Genomic DNA, 21,139 nt, shown 5'->3' on the forward strand with positions numbered 1-21,139 from the left:
ATTGTAACTTAATAGATAATAATTTATATGTCTAGTGTGTGATAGCTGAGAACACGTTGAAAAAATAACGGCGAACTGTTAGCCTCTATTTTCAGCAATACACGCACGCTGATTCAAAATGACTGGCGTATCGCAAGTGTAAGACATAGCTGTCGTGCTACTGTCAAGTAGACTAAAGTAAAAACCTGGCCTGTTGTTATGTGTTGCATAATAACAAAACGTACTATCTAGACGTATAAATTATCTAAGATTGTATCATTGACTATTTTCCTATTTGGAACGTAGTAATAAATCAATTGCATTTTTTAATAGGGTGGGAGAGCTAGGTATAAAATTTGGTGCCTAAAAGTTATAGAAATAATTTGAAAGATGTAAACTAAAATATAACATCAAAAATTATTCATGTTTCAAATATTAATTAGTGATGAAATGTGTTATCTCCGATTAAAATCACGTTGAACATTTCTCACATTGCAGATTTTTAATTAATTTATTTTAGCATTACCTAGATAATTAATATCAATTCAATTACTCACTGAAACAAGTCACTTTCGTTGATTATTAAAATCTTTTTAATAGTTCAATGTCGTTCGTGTTTTAATTATCTTTGGCGTTGTGATTTGACTTGTCTTTCCTGGCTTCTTATAACATTTATAGAATTTTAATCTGTGTTCAAGATGCGTTCATCTTTAATGGAAATTAAATGTATTTTAATTTACCAATGGGAGGCTCCTTTGCACAGGATGCCGTCACAGATTATGGGTACCACAAAGGCGTGCCGTGCAATTTATGCCGTGAAGCAGTAATGTGTAAACATTACTGTGTTTCGGACTGTAGGGCGCCGTAGCTAGTGAAATTACTGGGAAAATGAGACTTAACATCTTACGTCTCAAGGTGACGAGTGCAGTTGTAGTGCCGCTCAGAATTATTGGGGTTTTTCAAGAATCCTGAGTGGCGCTGCATTGTAATGGGCAAGGCGTATCAATTACAGTGCGCACAATTCAGGTGAATTTTTTTTTTATTATTTATTATTCTTATTTTTTATGATTATGGTTAAGAAGCTCTATCTGTGTGTTTATTTAATATCACCATTGTAGCTCCATCCTGTATAATATTATTGTGCATATTATCTGTTTTAGTACCTTATAACATTCTACAACAATACATATTATGATGCTCAAAAAATAGATAAAAAATATTTTTATTTTATATATTATAATACTTGGGGCACACTAAAAGTTTTGCACTTCCCGCTCATCGGAAATATTTGAATTTCGAATGTTATAATTTTTGAAACGTTTCACCTTTTCTATGGAGGGACAATTACAATTCAAATCGGGGGTTGGAGCATGAATGGATTCTGATATAGAAGTCTTGAACGGGTAGACGAAACGTGGATTTATTGTTTTGAACCCGAAAAAAAACAGCAACCTTGTGAATGGGTGTTTGAAAATACGAACAGGCCAACAAAAGTCAGGCAGGCGAGAAACGTTGGTAAAAAAATGATCGCATTTTTTTTCTCATCTACGGGTCCCATCTGCACAACTCAACTTGAAGATCAAAAGAGTGTTAATGCCGTGTGTTATTCTACCATTTGCTTACCCAGGTTGTTAAAAAAAGTTCACGAAAGACGACCAAAAGGCCGCGTTCTCCTATATCATGACAACGCTTCTTCCCACACGGCCAACAAAACTAAGTCATCACTAGCTTCCGAAAAAGTACAACTCATTACCCATCCTGCACCTAGCCCCGACCTAGCACCCTGCGATTTCTGTATTTTCCCCAAAATCAAAGATTTGATGAGAGGTTTCACTTTTACCAATTCCGAAGAGGCAGTGATAGCGTTCAATCAGCACGTAGAAAACATGCCTTAAAATCTGTGGTTCTCTTGTTTTAAAAAATGGTTTGATCCATGAAAAAATGTTTGAATTGTAAAGGAGAGTATTTTGAAAGGCAATAAACATAATATTTTGGTCATAACATGTTGTTTTTTAAGTTACGCAAAACTTTGAGTGTGACCTACGTATAAGATTTTAATTCGATTTATTTATTTTTTATGTTTTATTTTTTATTTTTATGAAAATACGGGACGAGACGAGCACGACGTTCAACTGATGGTAATTGATACGCCCTTTCCATTACAATGCAGTGCCACTCCGGATTCTTGAAAAGCCCAAAAAGTTTGAGCAGAACTACATTTGCGCTCGTCACCTTGAGACATAAGATGTTAAGTATCATTTGCCCAGTAATTCCACTAGCTACGGCATTATTATTTACTTTAAGGAAAGCTTTAATTTTAATGATATTATAATTGTTTATAAAAAAATTACTAAAAATTTTTGGGAAAGGTAAATATTAATTATAGTAAAACAGTATTAAGATGGACATCAAAGACGTGCTACTAAAATCTCTTAAGTAAAAGGCTGCTGAAATTCCTTTGAAGAGCCATCATGTTGTAGCGTGACGTCATTAAGTCTGTATTTGTTCTCGAGTAATTACGGAGTCTCATATAGGTACGTTCAATAGAATTACTTAGGGTTATGTTCATTCTGCATCCATTATGAATTGGTTCACATCATATCATCAAGATTATTAGAATTTATGTTTATTAATGTTATCTTAATGATATACTTCATGACTGGTGAAAAACAAACGGTACACAAGCACCTGATAAGCGATCATGAAGGAAAAATAATTATAAAATATATGTTATTAATAATTGATTGACTATTGATCAAATTTATACGAAATCTTAGCATGCAAGCGGAAAGGTGAAGAACACATACGGACCTGTTGATGCTTGCGCTTAAATAACGAAAACATGATTCCGTGTATAGGGCGGCCAAACTAAAATTCTTTTTTTTTAAGGAAAAGGAGGACAAACAAGGGTCACCTAGTGCTAAGTGATCACCGACGCCTACATTCTCATGCAACACCAGAAGAATCACTGGAGCGTTGCCGGCCTTTAATGATGGAGTACGCGCTCTTTTGAAGGTACCCATGTCGTATCGTCGCGAAAATACCGCACAAGAAAGCTCATGCCACAACTTTGTAGTACGTGAATGAAAGCTCCTTGAAAACCGCACTGAGGTGGACCGCCACACATTCAGATGGTGGGAATGATATCCTGATTTGTGGCGTGTCGTGCGATAATCGAATTAGGCGGCAGGAATCATGTTAAACATCTCTTTGGAACACTCCCCGTGATAAATGCGGTAGAAGACACACAATGAAGAGATGTGTTCACATAGCACTGGGTCAGTGTTGCCGTGCTCTATTTATGACGCCCAGTTTCTTCGAAGCCAATTTGGCTTTGCCCTCCAGAAGTAAGTTTAAGTAATAAACTACGCAACGTATTGTCACCGGACGGAATCACGGAAGCAGAAGGGTCAAGGACATATACGGGTCTGTTGGTGATTCATTTTAAACGCTGCAAAAGAACATTATATTCGAGTGAATTTTAATTATTGCACTATACAAAATGTAAATAACTACTAAAATAAATAATTGTTTCTTAATACTTATTTTATTTGTATATAATCAGTAACGAATGATATTAGGTTACTACTAGGACTGGTGTTTTAATGTTAGCAGTAAGCTAACTGTTCCAGAATCTTTTAGAGGATTCATATTCTGGGTGTAGATAAAGTCTTGTACGCAACTGTTGATAATGAGGTATTAAAACACTCATGTGATACTATTATCACACTCGGCTTCGCCTCGTGAGATAAATCCACATTCGTGTTTAACACCCCTTATTAACACAACAGTTACGTAAATAACTATTACACCATACTTCACAATAAAATCAATTATAGCGTAATTATTTTGCACTTTCGTATAATAAAATATGAGAAAGTCCACGAAACTTATAAATTCCTGTCTCTTTTTCAAATTCAAAATATATTTATTTTCTCTCACAATCACATTTTATTAATACAAACATCAAAAAAGATTAAGCAACATGCATGATATTACAAATTTATCATTAATATTAATTAATTTCACTCAAAGAGCATAGGTATGTAAACGTTTTTGTCATTGATGACATAATGGCTGGTTGTAAAAAAAAATTCGATTATGTTTTGGTTTTTTTTTCATAAAATTAAATGAAAGGGAATTTGTTTGAATTAACGTGCGTTTTTATTGCTGAGTTTAGTCTTTTTATATTTTTACCAACCATTTAAATAAAGTTAGCGACAAAATTGAATTGTTAGATATTCTGTACGTCATGGAGCGACGTCATTTGACGGCAAATGAAATGCAAATAGCTGTATCCCTACAGCTGTTGCAAGCGGGAAGTAATCAATCTCAGGTCTCTCTATATAAGTGTTATTTGTCGTCTTTGGCAGCGCTACAATAATAATACAAGGGAACCCGCTGAACAGCATGCAGGCTGTAAAAGGAGTACAACCACTCGGCAAGACCGGTACATACAACTGACTGCAAAACGCCAGCCAATGTTAACTGCTCGAGAGATAAATTTGAGGCTACATAATTCAAGTGGTGTTGATGTAAGTCCCCAAACTGTGCGAAATTGACTGCATAAGTACGGCCTACGAGCTCGACGCCCAATTAGGTGCCCAACGATACGTCACGGGAATCGCGCTCGTCGAAATGAATGGTGTAGAGAACGCAGAACATGGACCCAGGAACAATGGGATAAAATTATGTTTTCCGATGAGTCGCGATTCGGGTTTAGGCCTGATATAAGAAGGGTGCGATTGTACCGTCGGCCCGGAAATACTGAAAGGCTCAGGTGCATTCAGGAAGTTAATCCATACAGCGGCTCAACGTTATGGTATGGGCGGGTATTATGAATAACAGGCGAATTGAGCTCGTTTTAGTAAATGGAAACATGAACGCTGAAAATAACGTTGAGGGTATTCTCAGACCTTATGTCTATCCATTTGCACAAACCTATGGCTCCGATTTTACGTTAATGCATGACAATTCGCGTTCACATACAGCTCGGCGAACCAGTCAATACTTGGAAACGGAGAACGTCCGGGTATTGCCCTGGCCTGCACAATCGCCAGACCTCAACCCCATCGAGCACGCATGGGACATGCTCCAGAGACAACAGACGGAGTGACAACAACCCAACAGCTGAAGGATTTGCTACAATTCCATTGGGAGCGAATATCGCAAGATGAGATAAACAGTCTCATTAATTCAATAAATAATCCTTGCCGACAAGTTCTGAATAGCAGAGAAGGCCATACTTTGTATTAAATTATCCTATTCTTCCACAATAAATTACTTTTCTTTAGAAATTTCATTTTGTTCAAAAAATGTTTAGTTGCTTAAGTACCTTAGTTTCTGCAGTATATTCTAATATTGTTAATGTCTGTTTTTAAAAGAACTTATAAAGACAACAGCTGTTATTTTTACATCATAGGATTATAAAGATATTATTTTATAAATAAAATACGTTATAATGTGAAAAACCATCCTAAAATTTAATTTAGTACATGTAGCTTGGCCTTTTTGATGTGTGTTTCTATATTTAAACATTGTTTTAATTGTGAGAGACCAGTGCTTGAAATATGTAATTAATACCTGTGCTACCAGCCCCCAAAGCAGATGGTTATAATAATGTAAAGGATATACAAAAAAAATATATAGTATAATAAAACTTAATTACATAAAAAGTTAATTGGTGTAAGTGTGGGCTGTGGTTATTTGTATGTGTGTGTGTTTGTGTGTGTGTAGTGTCTTGGTGTATGTGTTGTAGAAATTTTTTATCTTATAATATTAAGTAAGTTTTCAGTTTCAAAGTGGTCCAAGTACACGTATTTCAGTCATTCAAATAGAAGTTTTTTACTTTTTTGATAGTTAAGTGAATGCTATTTTACCACTTTATTTATCTTATTATACAAACAGCTACCTAAATAGCATGGGACTGTTACTGTAACCGATTTTGATTGACAAGTCGTAAACAGTCTGCCACGCCTGGCATTAGCTATTTAGTATTTCCTTTTATTATGCCACTAGCTAACGCACACATCTATACTTGTGTTGTACTTTCTTAATTATGTCGTTATTGTCCTTAACTATTGTAATAAATTAATGTCACAGCAGAACTACTGCCAATCTGTCAAACAAGGTACGTCGAATTCAGTCAGAATTTTTGTAGAAAAGAAGTGGCACTACATTGTACTCGGCAGGGCTTATCAATTACCATCAGCTGAACGTCCTGCTCATCTCTAATGTCATAAAAAAAAGTTTTCTTATAGAAATGTTCATATGAAATAATCTAAGATTATTTATACGCCTAGAGAGAATATCTTGGTGCCAGGTTAATAACTGTAGTGTGCATGACAAGCTACGTCTTACACTTGCAATACGTACGTTGCAGAAAAAAGAGACTAACAATTCGTCGCTATTTTTTCGACGTGTTCACAGCTATCACTTTATTTAATTTAACTAAAAAAATAAAAATAATATCTAGCATAACTACACAAAATAAATTCGAAAACAAAACTAATAAACGATACGTGACCCAAACCCGACACCTCTCGCGTGCCGTGCGAACGCTCTTCCGCTGAGCCAACCGTTACCGATAGCAAATTGTTTAGATTTGAAAGAGCGACATCTCAAGTCAATTTTCTAATATGTAAATATTGGGGTTGAGCAGGTAATCAACTGTAAATTAGATCCTGTAGATGAAGCCACAACCCAATCAACATACAAGATTTATCAACGATACGTCACTCGAACGGTTCTGTGGAAGAGTCGGAGACGGAACGAATGAATTTTGTTTTGAAATTTAACTTTTAATTTATCTCATAAGTGAGGGTTATCACTTTAAATAATAACAATCTGTCAATCCTATCTGTTAAATTTGACCATACCGTATATGTTCAGTGTACAAAAATGTAGTGCAGTGTACAGCCAATATGGTATGATTCTTTTACAGATATTAAAGAAATAATGTACAATTTTTTTACGTCATATAGGTTATATGTAAAATGTAAACGCATTTTTGTCTGTAATTGAACTTCCAGCCGGGTAAGGTACGTAGATTATATAGTAATTATATTTTAATTCTAAGTAATTATACTAAATTACTTAAATAAACAGTACTTCATTATAACGGTGATACACGGCTCTGTAGTTAAGTCTCTTAATTAATGTTATTCATGATAAACCCTGCCTTGTATAAAATTTACGAGGAAAATTATTTTATTAAAATACAGGACAGTACATTTTCTGGAACAAAATCTACAACAGACTCACATTGAAGTGAACCTAGTTCTTATTTGAATCTAGGAAATCTTGAATTTGACATTTAGAGCTTATGACATATTTGGACTTTGAATGCTACAATCTTAGATTTAGGATTGGTTTCCGCTGTTCTCTAACTAGATACTGCCCTACCTAAGAACAATAGCTTTTTTATTACGGCAACTATTAGATGCTTGTGTGCGCGGCATTTTGACACTCAATGGCATCTTTAAAATTTTGTAACATATGCTTCGTGTTATTTTACATTGAAATTAATAAAATACAAAATACTGATGATATGACGTGATCCTAGTGTCTTTCTTATTTCTTGTAGTATTATTTTTACAAAGTTTTATTACGCACACATTATTTGCCGCACATTACCCCTGTGGTATCTAGTTCGAGGGTAGCGGAGACCAATCCCTTATCTAAGCAATTTACAGTTTTTTATTTAGACGTGGAAGTCACGAATGACGTTTGAGTGTTTTTGTTGCATCACTGCAATAAATTGTATATAACTTTAATAATTGGTAAAATGATGAAGCTGTTAATATTGGCTTAAAAGAGTGGCAATGAGTTTGCTACTTCTACTCATTAAAGATCCCCTTTTCCGAAGTAGTGGTAATTATGGTAAAATGTTTGACTTTTAACATTCATAAGTATCAATTTTGACCTGATTGAATCAATCTTATTTGATTAGTATTGATTTTGTTGTAGCCAAATGATCTACAATTGAATATTACACTTTGTTAAGTTGATACTGGAGTCAAAATTGCGTCTCCAACATTATTCAAACTATCAGCAATTTTTATTTATTTTTTGTCTAGACTTTTGTTAACATGTCTCTAACTGTAAAAGTTACGGGTATTTTGGATTATTTTGGGCAATGTATTAATATACAAAAAAATCTCATATTCTATAGACTTATAATCATTTTAAAAATAACTAGCCGTTCTCGCCCGCTTCGCTGGGCGAACTTTAAAAAGAAATAAATACAATTTTGTTTAGCTTATTACTAATACAATAGAAAATATGTAGCAGATGCATGTAGAATAAATTTCGCATTGAATGGTGGTAGTTTCATGTAGATAAGATCAGTGGTTTAGGCGTGATTGAGCCTCAAACAAAGACCATTTTCATTATATAAATAGAAGACTTTATAAAAATTGTATGGAAATAGTGTCACTTGCGCGTTATTTTGGCAATTCCTTTGAATAGCGGTCTTAAGTTTCATATTCGTCGATGAAATGTATCTAATAAATCGAAGGGAAGAATTGTCCTCCGGAACTATTCAATTTGGAATGTCTCTGCAATTCTAAAGCTTTTCAGATCTTCAGTATTACGGTTAAACGATCAAAGGTCACAAGGAGTTCTATATGTAAGCCAATCACTCCACGTCAATTCCAACAAATGTGTTTAGTTCTGCATCACCCACCTGCAATGCAGATTCGATCACCTCACTGAACTTTCAATGCCAACTTTTTCAATAATGCCAAATTTTATTTGGCTCAGAATTCTTGATAGTGCCGCATTCATAATGTTACCATCTTCAATTGCCAAAAGACTTATTTTGACGCCGCCAGTATTATTTAGAAGTTAGGTCAGCGTAGACTCATAGTGAAAGTTCTTTATATAAGATTTAACAAATTATTTTGGTTACTTCAGTATTTGAAATTAATTAGAAATAACACTTTGTTTGTTTTTAAGTGTGTCATAGTTTTGAAATTTTTGACTGGTGTATCTCTTTGATTTTTGATTCAACAAATCTTTATTTACTCAGAATCAGTTTTTGTATTTAGTTTTCTATAAATATGATTTTAAACTGAATAAAAACAGTTAATTCTAAAATAAACCAAGTAAGTGCGTACAGTTAATTCTAATTGATTTAATACGGACCCATCTTGGGTCAAAGCCTCATCCAACTTTCTCAGTCCTGGCCTGTTTTAATCCATTCCCTTTCCGCTATCACTATTATGCCATCGAACCATGTCTCTTGGGTCTTCCGACGTGTCTTTTCTATCGGACCTTTCCATTTTGTCACCTTCATTCATCGTTATCTTTTGTCTTTTACTCTGTACATATGTCCAGCCCACTACTATTTTTGCTTTAAAGCACATTCGAGAGCATCTAAATGCTTAGTTTTTTCCTTATATTAATGCTTCTAATTTTTTGTATTTTCTTTAGATTAATGATGCTTCTTTCCACTGCTCTCTGTGTTGATGTTATCTTGTTTTTCATTTTATTTGTGTAAGCAATACGATATATCCATAACAATCTTTTTTTGTTCGAAGCTGTAATCTCCTTTAACAATTGATAAGGGTGCGTGTGTGATACGAGCGATACGTTTGCAAAATTTAGGTTTTGAAAAGGCTTCTATCTCAAGGTATTTTATATATGTCTATTAAATCCCTATTTTGCATATATAAAGAATATATGGTAACAGTTTAATATAATACGCTATACCATTTGAACTCGGTTAGGAGGTTTTACAAAACAACTTAGAGTCAATTAACCTATACTATAATATATGGCTGAGTACGAATATTGACAACAGGAGTCTAAACTACGAGTTGTCAACTACTAAGCCCATAAAATACAACTGACGCATTAAATTTAAGAATGATTAAATAGTTATATAATATTATACAAATATCTGCCAAAGAATTAGCATAGAAGTGAATAAACGAATAATCAAACTTAAGGTAAAAAAAAATAGCCAAATAACGATCCTATAATCCTCCAATGAGCAATGGCTCATGCGATCTGAAATGTTTAATAAAAATGCCTTAACACATTCTTTAACTCAAGTTGCGAGGATTTCCGAGTTCTTGAAAAAAAAATTCTAATTAAATTGTTTCCTATTTTGTGTAGTAATGCTAACGAAATAAAACGTAGTTTTAGTAAAAACATTTGAAAGTACAGTTTTCTACGCATTGAATTGAACATAGATTTTTTTATGCCTAGTTATACATACAACAGTCCTAATTACACATATAACAAGTAATTAACACTATCTAAGAAATTAAGTTACTGATGCGAGTAACATTAACAGATGTATACAACATTCACAGTTACTACTGTGACAATTGACTATTACATACTTATTATTACTAACTATTAACTAAAACTATAATATAAACAAATATTTAATAATAATTTGAAGTTGATTATAAACTTGAAGTTATATAAGTTAAATTATTAGATTTAAAAGAACATAAAAGATAAGATTTAAATGGCTAGTGGTTTTAATTTTTTGTGATGTTTCCGAAGGTTGCGTTTATATTCCTGTAGACTATTGGAAAATATTTTTTTATGATAATAAGGGACGAGACGAGCAGGACGTTCAGCTGATCGTAATTAATACGCCCTGCCCATTACAATGCAGTGCCGCTCAGGATTCTTAAAAAACCCAAAAATTCTGAGCAGCACTACAACTGCGTTCGTCACCTTGAGACGTAAGATGTTACGTCTCATTTGTCCATTAATTTCACTAGCTTCGGCGCCATTCAGACCGTAACACAGTAATGCTTATACATTATTGCTTCACGGCAGAAATGGGCGCCGTTGGGTACCCATAGTCTAGCTAGTATCCTGCGCAAAGGAGCCTCTCACCGGTAGATCTATATATATAGAAGAAAGTTCTAAGTTATATATAGGTATTTACTACAGAGTACAGTTAGATTGTTACGTAAGTTTTTCATCTTTCTGCGAAAATTACACAAGATTGATTTATGTTTTATCTCTTGTTGTTATGTAAAAAGGAGCTGATAAAATGAACACGGAAAATATCGACAAGTTCTGGCAATCAATTACCTATTAGTTCTGATTCACTGGGTCCACGCTTTGTCTGTTTGTGACTTTGATTGGCACCGCTAATAAACGTTATGACTGTCAAACGAGAGACTATTTCATTCTGCACAAAAGGTCGTTTTTATAACTTGAACTTTATCATTTATCGTAATGTTTCCTGTTCTGTAATTTATGTTAAAAACTCAAAAAACTGTAGGATTCAATTGAAGTTTGTGACACGTTTTTTGTCCACGATGGACTCCTTAACTACTGAACAGATTTTAATCAAATTTTGCACACTTTGTGCCGTTTGACCCAAATTTGAGAGATAGGATAGTTTTTATTTCGATTCGTGATCTTTAATATTTTTTATTTTAAATTTTATGAGATAAATTTTTGACATACGGTTTGACGGTTATGCTGCGACTTGGCTAATGAAATAATCATTACAAGAACAGGGAAAAACGCTTGCAAAGCGGGCATCGGCAAATATAGTGACTGGTCCTTTGCCACTTCTGCCACTGCCCTTCAGCCAAATGCGCTCATGGATACGCTCTCTCACCAACGACCTACACAACACCCGATGGATGAATGCCTCAAGCTGTAGACAGTCGAAAATGGCGATACCTGCACTATCGCCCAAACTGACACGTAGACTAATCAGCCTCAACAGACATGACATCCGTATAATGGTGGGCACCCTAACGGGTCACACATCACTAAACAAAGACCTTTTCACAATCGGCGTAACGGACAGTCCTAAGTGCAGATGCTGTCTGACCGAAAACGAAACGGTCGCTCACGTAATCCTGGAATGTGCGGGGGTGGCCAACCAACGGGCATAAACCTTAACCACTGCGAGGTCGCTCCAAGAAGTCTGTGAACATCCCAGGAATGTTCTAAACTTCTGGAAGGAGCTGGGCTGGTTGGAGTAACTGGCCATTACTGCACACAAAATGGACCCATGCTAGTGGTTTAATTGCGGAAACAGGAGCCCCTATACCATACCATACCATACCATACAGGGAAAAACTAAATATTTGTTGTAATGGTTTTCATCATTATCATTATCACCGGAAGACGTCCACTGCTGGACAAAGGCCTCCCCCAAAGATTTCCACGACGATTGGTCCTGCGCTGCCCTCATCCAACGTAGTGGCTATATTTCTACAAAATTGTATAATTAACAAAAAAAGATTTTACGTTCTGATATGAAATTTCGTATATAATATATGCAATTGTTTATGTGAAGCGATCCGGTCACCATCTAGTTTTCATATAAGATTTCGAATGGTTTGTTAGGATGAACTTTATCATGCGTTGAAGAGCAATTTATGTTGTACTTTGAGAAGTAAGCAATATTGTATTCACTGATTATAGTTACAATCCAAACTATGTTCTGAATATAAGTACATTTTGATGTTTAAATTATCTAACCTAAAAAACAGGATACTCACTAAATAGTAGCGAAAATTTGGACTTTATTAGGTCTTATATCTTTATTCGGATGTCTTCATTAGCTAAGCAGACATTTGTACCCTTATATAAAAATACTGTAATTTTTCTTTTCAGCAACACACGCACACTAAAATAATAAACTTGGCCTTTTGTCATGCGTTGCCTAACAGCAAAAAGCTCTATGTAGAAGCATAAATTATCTAAGTCATTTCCATTTCAATTTTGTTATTATATTACTATTGTTTATATACATCCATGCTTTAAATCCTCTATTAAAGATTCTAAGACAGTTAGGATTCATATTTTGGGTGTAGATTAAGCCTTGTGTGGAACTGTTGATAATTTGGTATTAAAACACTCATGTCATACTATTACTTGTATCACATGTGTGATAAACCCACATTCGTGTTTTAATACTCCTTATTACACAACAATTGCATAAATAACAATTACAAGTTAACAGCTGTACTACCTGCATCATGGTAAACACACCTCTTGCGTCGCGTATCCACCACGTGATTTAATCTGCTGTTTTCCCGAACCCATACGACTCAGGGTCCTGCATACGCCACACTTAAAGGCCGACAACGCATCTCTTGACTCCTGGGTTGAGAATGTTTATGTGCGGTTGCAACTATGCATATTTTAAAGTGAAACATATGTTACTTCGCCTCAATTCTTTTCGTCCATCTATCACATGTCACATTATAGACGGCAGCTGTATAGGGGTCAATTCATTAATTTCAACTCATGTGTAAAATGCAAGTTGGCTGAGTTGTGTGTGATGCCAGACTTTAGATCTATTTTCCGAGAGACAGCGTGTCTTTGAACCCCACCCTTAAAAATATTTTTTGATTATTATTTTTATAAGTTTTTTTTATTTAGATTATTATGCTGACATTTATACGTCATTTTGTGAAAAAAAAAATCACTTGTATCGTGAATTCAAAAAGCCACACATTTCCTTTTTTTGTTAGTACGCTGACTACAAACCTACCTGACCCAATATAGGTCATTGATTACAATATCAAACACGTAAGATCAAACGTTATTTTTGTGCAACTTGATTCCAGTTGACAGCTACTTGAAGTGCAGTAAAACTATTGATGGACTTTATCTCGGACGTTTTTTTATGACAATAAGCGACGAGACGAGCAGGACGTTCAGCTGATAGTAATTGATACGTCCTGTCCTACATTGGAGTGACGCTCAGGATTCTTGAATAACCCAAAAATTCTGAGCGGCACTACAATTGCGCTCGACACCTTGAGACATAATATGCTAAGTCTAGTTACGCCGCCCTTCAGACCGAAACACAATAATGCTTACATATTACTGCTTCACGGCAGAAATAGGCGCCGTTGTGGTACCCATAATCTAGCCGGCATCCTGTGCAAAGGAGTCTCCCACTGGTGAACGTACAACAAGTCATAAGGCTTCTTTCATGAATTTCGAACCATGCGTCACTCAAACGGTTGGCTCAAATGGTAAGAGCCCTCGGACGGAACCCGAGAGTCGCGTGTTCGATTCCCGCATCATTCATAAATTTTGGTCAAAAATTTTAGCACGTCGACACAAATTCGGCAGTGGTTGGCCTAATACAACTGTAGTTCATATATATCCCTCTTTTTTAATTCTACGAAAAGGCTTAAAAGCGAGCTGTGAAGTATTTAATTTTATTCAGGCAGGGTACCCTAATTTCATTCCTTTTTCTTTTACAATTACTAATTGTGGTGAAAGTGAAAGCCTATTTTTTCACATAAAATAAAATAAAACTTATTTCTGTCTTAAGTAAACTAAGAAATTTCTCTTTAAATTCTAAACTACTATGAACTTGAATGTGACTAAGGTTGCTCATGATAAAATGAGAAAATCAATTATTTCCATATTGTAGTGACAGTAGCTAAAAATAAGGTAATGGGAGTCAAATACCAAGAGTTTTTCAAAAATTTACTACGACTTTGAAAAAGGAGTCAATTATTTATGTTATTTTTCCAGGGTGTTCATAAAAATGTCCAAGTCCTGGTATCTGCTGATTATAATAGAACTGAATTTTGGGACAAGTGATTCCAGTACAAGTTCTCAATCAAATCAAATCAAAATCACTTTATTCATGTAGGTCAAGGAAATGACACGCATGAAAGTCCAACGTCTTCTTATCTTTTTATTTTTACCACCACTTCGTAAAAGGTTGAGTTTTGATAAGAAGAAGTGGCAATTGCCATCCTTTTAAATCAACATTTAAACCTTCATCGTTTTACAAATCATTTCAATTACTATATATTGATATTATTGATATTTAAAATAATTTAATCTGTATTTCCTAGCCGACAAGTACAACATTATCGGATAAAAATTTATAAGTTGGAACTTATTTGGAGCTAGTTTAGCTTAGAGCTACTGTTGGAAGTTAGTTGGAGCTGGACCTTTCCTTATTCTGCCCACATTATCGTAGTGGCACCCGTGGCAGGGACAGTAAAATCTACCTACCCAATCTCCTGAGTTTGGTACGAGCAATACCAAATACCAATTACAACGAGCCATTCCTGGTTAAGTGTCCGTTGTTCCGGAGTTTGTGGATCTTTAAGGGCAGATATGGGAGTGTGACCCTCAATTTCTATTTCATTAGCTGTTCTGTGTTTTATTAACAAAGGCTTCCCTTGCAATTTGTATGAAGCGCATTGTCCTGGTGGTATATTCGAGATATCTACTTCAATAGACGCCAAAGCCAGTACATCAGCTGCTGCTGCCTTATAGCTTCTAAAATGAACTAATTCTGATTTTATACCATACATTCCATACAACCAACCGAATGCTCCAACAGCATAAGTGTATCCTTGTTTTTCAGTTCCAGATCCCCAAGTCGTTTGTGATATATTCTTATTTATTTATTTATTTATTTCAAGGAATATCAACAGCTATTTACACAAAATAAAAATACAATAGAAACTTAGAGCTAATCACAGATATTCACTAATAGACAATAGAAGTAGTAAGAAGCAAAATTATAAAGAGTAAACATGTAAAATTATAATCTAATAATAAGCACACTTGATGTTCACAGGTTAGGATTCAAAAAACGTTTTCATGATACATTGTTTCATTGCTTTGACAGATGTATTAAAAATATCCAAATTAATTATTTCACTGCTTAGTTTATTACAGGTGGTGCTAGCTCGCAAGATATAACTATTGCTCCGGTAGTTAGTAGATGATTGAGGTATATACAATAAACGGCTATAGCGTAGTGCAGTTGACGAAGTTTTCAATGAAATTGTCGAAAGAAGATCTGGACAATCAACCTTATTTTGAGCTATTTTCAAGAGGAAAGCAATGTCAGAGATCATACGTCGTTTCTCAAGCGGTAGTAAATGTTGCTTTTTACAATGCTGTTCGTAAGACTTTGAATTGTATTTGTCGTTAGTACGGTAGCATAGAAAGCGTAAGAATTTTTTTTGAATATTTTCTATTCGAGAAATATATGTAGAATACAAAGGATTCCAGATTTGAGAGGCATATTCTAAGTGACCACGAACGAAGGTGCAGTACAATATCTTCAGTGTCTTGACTTGACGTAAATCACGCGAGCTTCTTATAATAAATCCAAGGGCTTTCATAGCTTTAGATATAGTTAAATTTATATGTTGGTCAAATAATAGTTTCGAATCAAGTAAAACACCAAGGTCTCGTATTGTACTACTTCTCTGCACATTCTCACATTTCAACTGGTAATTGAAAATTATAGGATGCCGCTTACGCGTGAATGTCATTACGCTACATTTTGATGGGTTTAGCTCTAGGCTATGATCGTCACAATAATTTTGCAATCGGTGTAGGTCTTCTTGTAGAGCTATTGCATCATCTAGTGACGATACCTTGTTGTAAATTTTGATATCGTCAGCAAAGCACAATATTTTGGCGGTACGTAAGCAAGTATCAACATCATATAAAAATATTGCGAACAATAGAGGGCCAAGCAAGGAACCCTGAGGAACGCCACTCGATATGGGTACCCACCCTGATATATAATTACTGACAACAACAGTTTGAGTGCGATTATGAATATAGGAGGAAAACCATCTTAACAAGTCACCGCTGATACCAATATTATAGAGCTTATTAAGAAGGATGTCATGCCGTATTCGGTCGAATGCCTTACTGAAGTCGGTGTAAATTACATCAGCTTGGACACCTTGCTGCATTGTTTCAGTTAGATAATTATTAAGAAGTGCAAGATTAGAGACAGACGAGCGACCTCTAAGAAAACCATGCTGACTGGGGCTAAAGGCTTGCCTTAGTGCAGGATAAACCTGACTATAAATGATTTTCTCAAAAACCTTAGATATAATACAAAGCTTAGAAATTGGACGGTAATTTGATATACTAGTCTTAGCCCCCTTTTTATGCACTGGAGTAATATAAGCCATTTTCCATAAATCTGGCATAACACCCGCATAGAGAGATTTGTTGAATAAAATAGTAATGTTATAAAATATTACTATCTAATTTAACAAATAACATCAAATTGCAACCACACTTCTTAGTTTCATAACTCAACAATACATATACTAAGAACAAAATATACAATAAGCGAGCATATGACATATTTATAAACTGGATCATTAATAAGTGAATGTAATAGAAAACACAAGTCAATAGCAACTTATCAGTTACTCTAAAATATTTAAGAATTAAAATAAACATTAAAAATGTTAGGGGCATTAAAGTAGAAGTGAATAGTACACAACAGCCTAAATTATTTTGTTTAAATCACTTTCTTTTGCTATAATTATTACATGAGATGAGTCATTTTTTCTTAAATGTATTTTCCCGAACTTCACCCAGGTATAACGGTACTTTTTTTCTTTTGCAATGGTCTTAGCTTGTGTAAGAAGTTTTTTTGACCTTGGAGTAAGGTGGTCATTGATAAACACTCGCTGCGTACTACCTACGAAACCAATGGAATCAGCCATGATAGTCTTCTTCGCTCTTGCGGCCGCTATGAACTCCTCCTTTACGTACCGATTAATAAATCCCATGACTATCGATTTATCCTTTGAGTTATATGAAGGGACTCTTGCGATGTAATTTATTTGGGATATATCAATTTTGTGTTCTACCACTTTGCTTAATTTTTCTACAATATTAAAGAGATTTTCAGTTGTCCTGACCGGAATTCCTTTTATTTCTACATTATTTAATCGGGACCTTTGTTCTTGAGTACTCAACTCTTCGCTTAAGTGTTGCACATTTAGAGTTAGTGAGTTTATGCTGTCCGCTAATGTTTCGTACTTAGAACAATTACGTTCAACTTCTGACAGCCGTAAGCCATACTCGTCCAGCTTAGCACAATTGAAGTCACAGGCAGCCTTGAGGTCAGCAATCTCGGTTTTAATACACTTAACATCGCGAACCAGGTCAGGAAGATAGTTCAGCTGTTGTTTCATCTCACGTATTTCCTCTAGTATAGTAGCCAACGTACCCGAATCCGTAGTATTGGTAGTAATAGGGTTGGATATTGGACTGACCTTGCATTGTGGGCACTTCCAGACAGCCCGACGCTCTGGTCCAAGTTTGCGGTATCCAGTCTCGGATATACCCGCACAGCTGTAATCCAAATTCCGCTTACATCCCGCACACTGTACTCCGTCATTGACCTCATTTTTATACATTTCACACTTCATCACAATATCTTAAAGAGTTTATGCTTAATAAAGATATAAATTGAAATGAAGTAGTATTTAAGATTAAAGAATTGCACAAACAAAGTGATTAACGCGGGAATTGCGACACTATATTGATAGTAATAAGGTGTAGATTTGGTACACTTTTAAGAACTCAGTACAAACGGAATTAAAATGCGTGGTATAAGCAACACGGATGGTTTGTAACTGATACTCCCTCCTTATACTTATCTTTTCTATAAAAGTCAAAATTAGGAAACACATGATCGCGTTGCAAATGTGGTGGGTTTTTGTATCTCGCTTGAGTGTACAGAGTAAGGCTTCCAGGACTCCTTCTTGGGCATATTGTAAGACATGGCAGGGTATTACCCTCTTTGATTTTTATTATATTTATTACTAAACATGTTTGATGCTGTGATCCTATCTAGGCAGCATACAGACATCCAATATTTCACGCGTCCATATTTTGATAAAAGAGAACCCGAAAGAAAATTCATTTTTTTTGTTAAATTGAAAGTATTATGATGTAAGTAGTATTATTATGTAAAGTTATGCCAATAAAATACTCAAACGTCAAATATATCAAACCGCTAGTTGCAGAAAGCATCTTTAATGTTAATGTTTCATTAAGTATAACATCGTCACTGTTTTTTTCATTTTGACAGTCAAAGATAGCATGTGATGTAACGAAACATTACCCTTAAGGATGCTCTTTGCAACTAGCGGTTTGTTCCTTAATATTTATTACTCTCGACCTAGCTTCATTCTTCATACTGATAGTAAAACGTATATGATTGGACATTAGAAGAATTTTAATTAAATCCACTGTGATCAGTGGCGAGTTACCTACGACAATATGTTGCTATTATTATGATATTATGTTGTAATTATTACCTGATTAATAAGAGTGCAATGCCCCGCGAAAATTATGAATATATTTGAATAGGGCTACTGGCAACCCAAGCGCTGGCAGCTATTTCAATCACCAGATCACCAGCCAGCGTAGTGATAGTTTTATTAAATGTAATCATAGTATTGTAAATATTATTAGATTTGTTTTTTTGAATAAATTTATAAGTACATAATATATTTGTATTAAGCGTTGTAAAGTAAGCATTCACTCTATACATTCGTAAATTAAATCTTCTTTTACTGGCAACCCAAGCGCTGGCAGCTATTTCAATCACCAGATCACCAGCCAGCGTAGTGATAGTTTTATTAAATGTAATCATAGTATTGTAAATATTATTAGATTTGTTTTTTTGAATAAATTTATAAGTACATAATATATTTGTATTAACCGTGGTAAAGTAAGCATTCACTCTATACATTCGTAAATTAAATCTTCTTTCACCAATCTTTCCTCCGTGACAAAATCATCAATCAACATTAATGTTAATTAACATCATTTACTCAAAGAAAACAAATCTTATAACTATATTTACAATAAAATTACGTTAATAATAAGGCTACTGGAAACCCAAGCGCTGGCAGCTATTTCGGTCAACGGATCAGCCTTGCTATCCAACGCGGTAATGCTGCCAGTATTCTTGGTACGCTTCCACGTAATGATAGTTTTAATTTTATGTAGTCGTAGTATTGTAAATATAGTTATAAGATTTGTAAATATTAAAAAATAAATATATTACGTTAAATTAAAACTATCACAAAGGAGTCTTCCCCTGGGTATATTTTTACTAATAATATTGGCAGCATTTCTCCGTTGGATAGCTAGGCTGATCCGTTGACCGAAATAGCTGCCAGCGCTTTTGTTTCCAGTAGCCTATTGAGTTGTGCAGCTACTTTGTATATTCTCTGCATCTCCGGGCCCCACGGGCCAAGTGTCTTGATACTAAACGGCACAAAGATGTAAGACTTATTGAGACTAAAGTTCTTGCGACGTTTGCTGTCTTCAGCAGTCGAAGCAGCAGCCCCAATACCAACTGACGTAACTTAGACATGAGAAGGAGCCAGAGTGTCGACGTGAGTTGCGTCGCACACCAGCACCATTCCCCGTGCTCAACATATAATTTATGGATATTATTATGATTTCGTAAGTAAATCTTGCGGAAAATTATTTTAAAGACACTACATAATATTATAGCCTTGAACTTGTAGTCAAGGATATTTGCTACGAAAATGAAACCAATCCGTATTGCCACTAATAATCAATCCATTAATAATATATTTTACGCTGAACTGTGGTTAAGGCAATGACCATTTTTGTCTGCAAAACCACAAAATTATAAATAAAGCTCTTAAATATGTGCTGAACGAAGTCTTAGTGAATGCATTAGAGCATGCATTACTGCGCATTATAACTGGTTTTATGTGCACTGCAGGTTTTAATAGGTCACGACACTATATCGGGTTTCATTATAGATCTGGACAATAAACTCTAATGACATGGTTTAGTACTTACTTAAAATTATAAGAAACTTTATTAAAACCACCGAATTGAAACAGTTGTATATTTAAATCAGGTACCTTTCTGTGATTGTATGTGCAAACAGGTACTTATGAACATTGTTTTTGTTATTTGGTTGAGTTCTCGTGACAGGCTTCGTCATACTCACTTAAATGCCAATACTTGCGACAACGACGTGAGACGGGTCGTTCCCTCCCTAAAATATGGTTGAGGGAGGCGATGAGTAGTCCATGCGTTATGCTTGTGGCACTGCTTGTAGTGGCGGGATGATACTGGTACGAGAAACACTGCTTCATGTTTTTTTTTTAATTTTAGTTATTATATTTTTATAATCGTATATATTTTTAATACGCGTAAAAGACATTGAGTAGGTACTCTACGTTTGAGTATTTTTATGACAGCACATTATACATAAATTATAATTAGTTAATGTTCATTTAAAAGTGTGGCATTGAGTTTCTTGTCACTTCCTCTCGTTAAAACTCAACAAGTGGTGGTAAATGATAAAAAGTATTACTTTTAACATTCTTAAGTGTCATTTCCTTGATCT

The 21,139-nt window shown here is 34.8% G+C and overlaps 1 pseudogene; it reads right to left on the minus strand.

Moving 5' to 3' along the window:
• Positions 1 to 14,800: 14,800 nt before the first annotated feature.
• Positions 14,801 to 20,885, minus strand: LOC126970766 (ubiquinol-cytochrome c reductase iron-sulfur subunit-like; annotated as a pseudogene).
• Between the last annotated feature and the right edge of the window lie 254 nt (positions 20,886 to 21,139).

This window comes from Leptidea sinapis, chromosome 22, assembly GCF_905404315.1.
Source record: "Leptidea sinapis chromosome 22, ilLepSina1.1, whole genome shotgun sequence".
Taxonomy (NCBI): domain Eukaryota; kingdom Metazoa; phylum Arthropoda; class Insecta; order Lepidoptera; family Pieridae; genus Leptidea; species Leptidea sinapis.